This window comes from Nicotiana tabacum, chromosome 14 (genome assembly GCF_000715075.1).
Source record: "Nicotiana tabacum cultivar K326 chromosome 14, ASM71507v2, whole genome shotgun sequence".
Taxonomy (NCBI): Eukaryota; Viridiplantae; Streptophyta; class Magnoliopsida; order Solanales; family Solanaceae; genus Nicotiana; species Nicotiana tabacum.
In genome coordinates, this window is record NC_134093.1 from 14,113,890 (window position 1) to 14,121,655 (window position 7,766).

The window sequence follows — 7,766 nt, forward strand, 5'->3', positions numbered from 1 at the left end:
CAAAAAATTAGAATTTCGCCCGATTCCAAGATTTTCGTGTGCTATAGCACACGTCATTAGCATGCATCCGGGTGACCGAACCCGAATCACCTAATATTTTGCCGGCCCATCAAAAATTACCTAAGGAACAATAGTCATCGCTTCACCTTGAGAGTTTCTCTTTTTTGAAAATTTTAGGGCAAAAAAACTTGAATTCCACCTAATTCCTAGATTTCGCGTTCGTATCGCCCATGCCATCTGCATGCATCTGGACGACCGGACCCGAACCATCTAAAATTTTGCCGCCCCTGCAAAAATAACCTAAGGAACAATAGTCATAGTTTCTCCATGATTGTTCCTCGGTTTTTAGCATTTTAGGGCCAACAACCTGGAATTTCGCCCGATTCCCAAAATTTTGTGTGTTATAGCAGACGCCATATGCATGCATCCGGGTGACTGAACTCGAATCGCCTAATACTTTTCCAGACCTTAAAATGACTTAAAGAAAAATAGTCATCATTTTTCTATGATCGTTCCTCGTTTTTTGCCGTTTAAGGGCCAAAGACTTGGAATTCCGTCCGATTCCCAGATTTTCGTGTGCTATAGCCCACGCCATCTGCATGCATTCGAACGACCAAACCCGAAATGCCTAAAAATTTGTCGGCCCATCAAAAACGATCTAAAGAACAATAGTCATCGCTTCGCCATGATCGTTCCTCATTTTTTGAAATTTTAGGGACAAAAAATTGAAATTCCGCCCGATTCTCAGTTTTTTGTGTGCTATAGCCCACGCCATCTGCATGCATCCAGTGACCGAATTCGAATCACCTAAATTTTTGCTGGCCCATAAAAAATGTTCTAAGGAATAATAGTTATCGCTTTGCCATGACCATTCCTCATTTTTTGCTATTTTAGGGCCAAAAAATGGAATTTTAACCGATACCCAGATTTTCGTGTGCTATATAGCCCACTCCATCTACATGTATATGGGCGACCGGGCCTGAATCGCCTAAAATTTTGTCGGCCCATAAAAATGACCTAAGGACCAATAGTCATCGCTTCGCCATGACCGTTTCTAAGTTTTTAGCATTTTAGGGCAAAAAATTGGAATTCTGCGTGATTTCCAGATTTTTGTGTGCCATGGGTGACGCCATCTGCATGCATCCGGGCGACCATACCTGAATAGCCTAAAATTTTGTCGTCCCATAAAAAACGACCTAAGGAACAATAGTTATCACTTCTCCATGACTGTTCCTCGTGTTTTGGCCTTTTAGGGCAAAAAACTGGAATTCTACCCGATTTTCAGATTTTTGTGTGCTATAGCCTACGCCATCTGCATACTTTCGGATGACCGGATCCCCGAATCGCCTAAAATTTTGCTTGGCCCATAAAACACGACCTAAGGAACAATTGTCATTGCTTCGCCTTAGCCGTTCCTCATTTTTTGGCGTTTTAGGGCAAAAATACTAGAATTCCGCTTGATTCTCAGATTTTTGTGTGCTACAGCCCACGTCACCTACATGCATCCAGACGACCGGACATAAATCGCCTAAAATTTTGACGACCCATAAAAAATGACCTAAAGAACAATAGTCATCGCTTCGCCATGACCGTTCCTCATTTTTTGGAATTTTAGGGATAAAAAACTAGAATTCCGCCCGATTCCCAGATTTTTGTGTAGCCCACGCCATTTGCATGGATCCGGGCGACCGGATCTGAATCGCCTAAAAAATTTTTGGCCCATAAATAACGACCCTTGGAATAATAGTCATCGCTTCGTCATGATCATTTCTCGTTTTTTGCCGTTTTAGGTCAAAATATCAGAATTTCGCCCCGATACTGAGATTTTCGTATGCTATGTAGCCCATACCATCTGAGTGCATCTGGTCGACCGGGCCCGAATCGCCTAAAATTTTGTCGGCCCATAACAAATGACCTAAGGAGAAATAGTCATCGCTTCGCCATGACCATTTCTCATTGTTTAGCGTTTTAGGGCAAAAATAATTGAAATTCTACCCGATTCCCAGATTTTTATGTGCCATAGCCCACGGCATCTACATGAATCCGAATGAACAGACCCAAATAGCCTAAAATTTTGCCGTCCCATAACAAACTACCTAAGGAACAACAGTCATCGCTTCGCCATAACCTTTCCTCATTTTTTGGTATTTTAGGGCCAAAAAACTGGAATTTCGTCCGATTTCCTGATTTTCGTGTACTATAGCCTACGCCGTCTGCATGCATTCTGGCGATCGGACCCAAATCGTCTAAAATTTTGCTTGGCCCATACAAAACAACTTAAGGAACAATAGTCTTCGCTTCGCATTGGTCGTTCCTCATTTTTTGGCGTTTTAGGGCCAAAAACTAGAATTTCGCTTGATTCATAAATTTTCATGTGTTATAGCCCACACCATTTGCATGCTATCGGGCGACCGGACCCGAATCACCTAAAATTTTGCCGGCCCATCTAAGACGACCTAAGGAACAATAGTCATCACTTCGCCATAACCATTCCTCATTTTATGGTATTTTAGGGCAAAAATCTGGAATTCCACCTGATTCCCAAATATTCGTATATAACCTACGGCATCTGCATGCATCCGGGCGACCAGACCTGAATCGCAATAATTTATAATTTTCAGTTAAATATGCAAATAATACATTTGACGACGTATAGGCACTCGTCACCTCGCCTATACATTGTTACACATGAAATTCACGTAACAAATAATTCAAGGGTTCTATTCCCTTAAGTCAAGGTTAACCACGACACTTACCTCCCTTTGCAATTTCAAGTAATCACTCGACCACAACTTTTCCTTTCGAATTAGTCTCCAAACCAATCAAACCTATCAAATTATTGGCCAACAATTCAATTGGAGCTTTAGAAATTATTCATAATTCGAAAGAGACTTAATTTAAGTCATTTTGATAAAAGTCAACCAAAAGTCAACGCTGGGCCCACTTTTTGGAACCCGACGAAAAAATTATGGAATCCGGACACCTGTTCCGATACGAGTTCAACCATACTAAAATTATTGAATTCCGACATTGGATTTTCTTTCGGATCCAAAATTTTCGTTTTATGAAATTTCTACAATTTTTCCAAATTTTCATCTCAAAATACTAATTAAATGATGAAAACAATGATATATTCATGTATATTAACCTAATCCGAGTTGGAATCACTTACCCCGATGAATTTCTTGAAAAATCCACGAAAAAGTGCCACAAATTGAGCTCCCAAAGTCCAAAAATAAAAAAAAATGAGATGAAACCCTCATTTATATGGTACCAATGTGATCTCCCAATGTGCTGACCACTCGTTTTTTTGTGCGATCCATACATTTAAGGTCTCTACGGCCGCAACCCAAATTGTGCGGTCGCAGTCCAACAGTGACTGCACTACCAAGCTTCAGTTAATTGACCATACCTTTCTGTAAAAATGTTCAAATGAAAAATGGTTTAATTATCTGAAAACGAGACTCAAAGGGCTACAACTTTCATTTTTGGATCATCTCCAAATTCCTTATAGATCAAAAGATATAAGCTTCCAAAATTAGACCATCGAACCTGCAGATACTCCTTTTTGTGGCCGCAAGAGGATTTCTGTGGTTCACATATTTTCAACTGCGGTCCGCATATTTTCCACTGCCTCCACACTTTGGGAGTTTAGGCCGCACATCCGCACTCCAAAACTGTGCCCACCGAACCTCAACTGCTCCAGGACATCATCAAAGTGCCGAAATGCCCCAACTCGTTCAAAACTCACCCCGAAACACACCCGAGCCACTTGGGACCCCGTCCGAATATACCAACAAGTTTCGTAACATAACGCGGACTTACTCGGGGTCTCTAATCACGTCAAATAACGTCAAAATTATAATTCATACCTCGATTCGGACTTATGAGTTTATAAAATTTTCAATTCTATAGCTCGCGCCGAAACATGTCAAATCAATCCGGAATCACCTCAAATTTTGCAGGTAAGTCCCAAATAACATAACTGAGCTATTCCAACTCTTGGAATCTCAATCCGAGTCTGATATCGACAAAGTTAAATCTACTGTCAAACTTTGGAAATCTTTAACCTTTAAGTTTCTATTTTTCGTCAAATGGCGATAATTCGAGCTAGGGACTTCCGAATTTGATTTCGGGCATATGACCAAATTTCAAATCACGATACAGACCCACAGGGACTATGAGAACACTGATTCGGGTCCATTTGCTCAAAACATTGACCGAAATTAACTTAAGTGAGTTTTAAAGCACTATCTCACATTTATATCAATTTTTCACATAAAAGCTTTCTGAAAAAATATACGGACTGCGCACGCAAGTAGAGGAATGCTGAATGGTGCTATTCAAGTTCTTGGAGCATAGAATTGAATGTTAAAATTGAAAGATTACCTATCGGGTCATCACATAAAACGAACTCGCTAGAATTGAATGTTAAAATTGAAAGATTACCTATCGGGTCATCACATAAAACGAACTCGCTCGAACCCTCGGAATGCATAAAACAACATCAAAACTAAGAATCACACTTCAAACCAAATTGGATCGACTTAGGAACTTCAAGTTCTTCAACTTACTCCGAGCGTGCCGAAACATACTTAAACTACTCGGAATGACACCAAATTTTGTGTGCAAGTCTTAAATCACCATACAGAACTATTCTCGGGCTCGAAATTCCAAACGGACCTCGATAATAGCAAAATCTACTCCAAACCAAATTTAAAAAACTTTAAAACTTTCAAATAGTCAACTTTCACTATTAAGCGCCGAAACGCTCCCGGGTCATCCAAAACCCGGTTCGAACATACGCCCAAGTCCAAAATCATTATACGAACCTATTGAGATAGTCAAATCCCAATTCCGAGGTCGTTTACTCAAAACGTTGACCGAAGTTAAACTTAGCCTTTTAAAGCCAAACTAAGGAACCAAGTGTTCCGATTTCAACCCGAACCCTTCCAAATCCCGAACTAACTTTCCCCGTCAGTCATAAAACAGTAAGAGTACATACGAGGAGTCTTATTTAGGGGAATGGGGTTCCAGAAACAAAATGACCGGTTGGATCGTTACACCATGTGTCTATGCTCCAGAATACCATGGTGATCCGCCCATGTATTAGATTTCAGCTCAGTCCAATTAGACAAAGATTTGACTTATGAAGAGGAGCCGGTAGCTATTCTGGCCCGGCAAGTCCGACAATTGAGGTCTAAGAGTTATCCTTCAGTTCGGGTGCAATGGAGAGGTCAGTCGATTGAGACAGCTACTTGGGAGTCCGAGTCGAACATGCGGAGTAGATATCCACACCTTTTTACTAGCTCAGGTAATTTTCTAATTCCGTCCGAGGACGAACGTTTGTTTTAGAGGCGGAGAATGTGAAAATGACCTAATGAACAATAGTCATCGTTTCACCATTATCATTCCTCATTTTTTGTTGTTTTAGGGCTAAAAAACTGGAATTTCGCCCGATACCCAGATTTTCGTGTGCTATATATCCCACTCCATCTACATGTATATGGGCGACCGGGCCTAAATTACCTAAAATTTTGCCGGCCCATAAATAATGACCTAATAACCAATAGTCATCGCTTCTCCATAACCGTTTCTCATTTTTTAGCGTTTTAGGGCAAAAAACTAGAATTCTGCCCAATTTTCAGATATTTGTGTGCCATAGCCGACGCCATCTGCATGCATCCGGGCGACCAGACCTAAATAGCCTAAAATTTTGTTGTCCCATAAAAAACTACCTAAGGAACAATATTCATCGCTTCGCCATGACCGTTCCTCATTTTTCGGTATTTTAGGTCCAAAAAACTCAAATTCTGCCCGATTTCTTGATTTTCGTGTGCTATAGCTAAGGCTGGCAAATGGGCCGGTCCAGGCCCGGGACCGCGGGCCAAACGGCTAAACGGGCCAGGACCGTTTGGTCCGGTTTTAGCGGGCTTGGTCCGGTCTCGTGGGCCGGTCCTATGATTTGGGCCTGTCAGGCCCGGTCCTTTAGCGGGCCCAACGGCTATTTTTTTAAAAAAAAAAACCGTTGGGCTGTCAAAAATAGCCGTTGGGCTATTTATGAAATAGCCATTTAACCCCTCAATTTTGTTTTAATCCCAAACTTTTTATAATTACACTTTTTTCCTATTTTCAACCATAAATACCTCATCATTATTTCATTTTTTCTTACAAAATCATCAATCTATCACAATCTCTCTCTAATTTACTTCTATAATTGCTACTATTGCTTACTTTATTGTTACAATTTGTGAAACAATTGTGAAGTTGGTGAATTGAAGTCTTCAACGATAATCAATTTCCAACAAGTTGTTCGTCAATTCGGTAAACTCGTTCCAACTCTTAAGTTTTAATATTATAATTTTGTTTATTTTATTTACTTTGCTTGATTAATTAAGATGGCTTATTCCTTAAAAAATATGTTTAGTAAAAATAAGGGAAAATCGAAGATTGGTGAATCTAGCGGCCAATATGTTCCTCCTCCACTTCCCCCGGCTCCCCGACCCAAACATGTTACCCGTCCTACACCTCCTATTCTTGATAGAGATAATAGTTTATTACAATTTACCGAGAGTCAATTTTTCCATAATATTGCACCCGGTGAACAATTAAACCATGAATATATGAATGCTCTTTATGGTAATCCAACTATTGATGAAAATGATGATGAAGAAATAAATTTTGATGAAACGCAACCGGATGATGATACACCCACTAGTCCTGCTCCTGAAGTTAACCCAACTAATAATAATCTAGATGATCCCCCGTCTGACCCTCCTATTAGTGCCCCTACTTTTTCTAGACAACCTCCTAAATGGGCAGAAACATCTCTTGTTTGGCAATTTTTTACTCAACTAAGAGAAAAAAATAGGGCTAAGTGTAAAACTTGTGGCAAAGAGTTAGTTTTTCAATATGTTGGAAGTCGGGGGGGGGGGGGGAAGTTTGACTAGACACATATTGCTACACCCTCAAGATAAAGCTAGATATTTTCGTATGAAAGCTTTGGCTGAGGGGACAAGTGCACCTAGTCAGGCTGACCTTAGTACCGGGTCAAATCAATTTCAACCGGGAATTAACACTGTTACCGGTGGTATTTTATATTATGATCCAAAAAAAGATCGGGAAGAATTGGCAAAAATGGTCACTGTTATGTGCTTACCCTATAGTTTTCCTTCTAACCCCCACTTTGTGCATTATATTAGAAAAATTTATAATCCTACTTATAAAGGTTTTCCTCGCACAACCGTAAAGAGTGATATTTATAAATATAAACATGAATATGAACAATATTTGCGCTATTTATTTACTCATATAAATTGTCGTCTTGCTATTACAACTGATATTGGTAGAAGTGGTAATGACTGTGATTACCTTACTGTTACCAGTCATTGGATTGATGAGCATTGGATAATGCAAAAGCGCATTATTGCTTATAGAATAATTAATTCACGTCACACAGGGCAGTTTATTTCTAGCACGATTGCGGATATTTGTAGATATTTTTGCATTAGTAATAAAATAATATCAGTTTCAATGGATAATGCTACTAGTAACACAAATGTTGTAGCCTTGCTTACCACTATACTAAGTCCTGTATTTAGTAACATTTTTCATGTTAGATGTATTTGTCATATTTACCATTTAATTGTAGGTGATGGTATGCGAATTTTAAATGTTGAAATTGAAAAGGTTAAAATGGCTCTTAATTGGCTTTTTTATTCAAACCGTAGAAGTAGACTTAGAGAATATTTTAAAAGATGCGATGA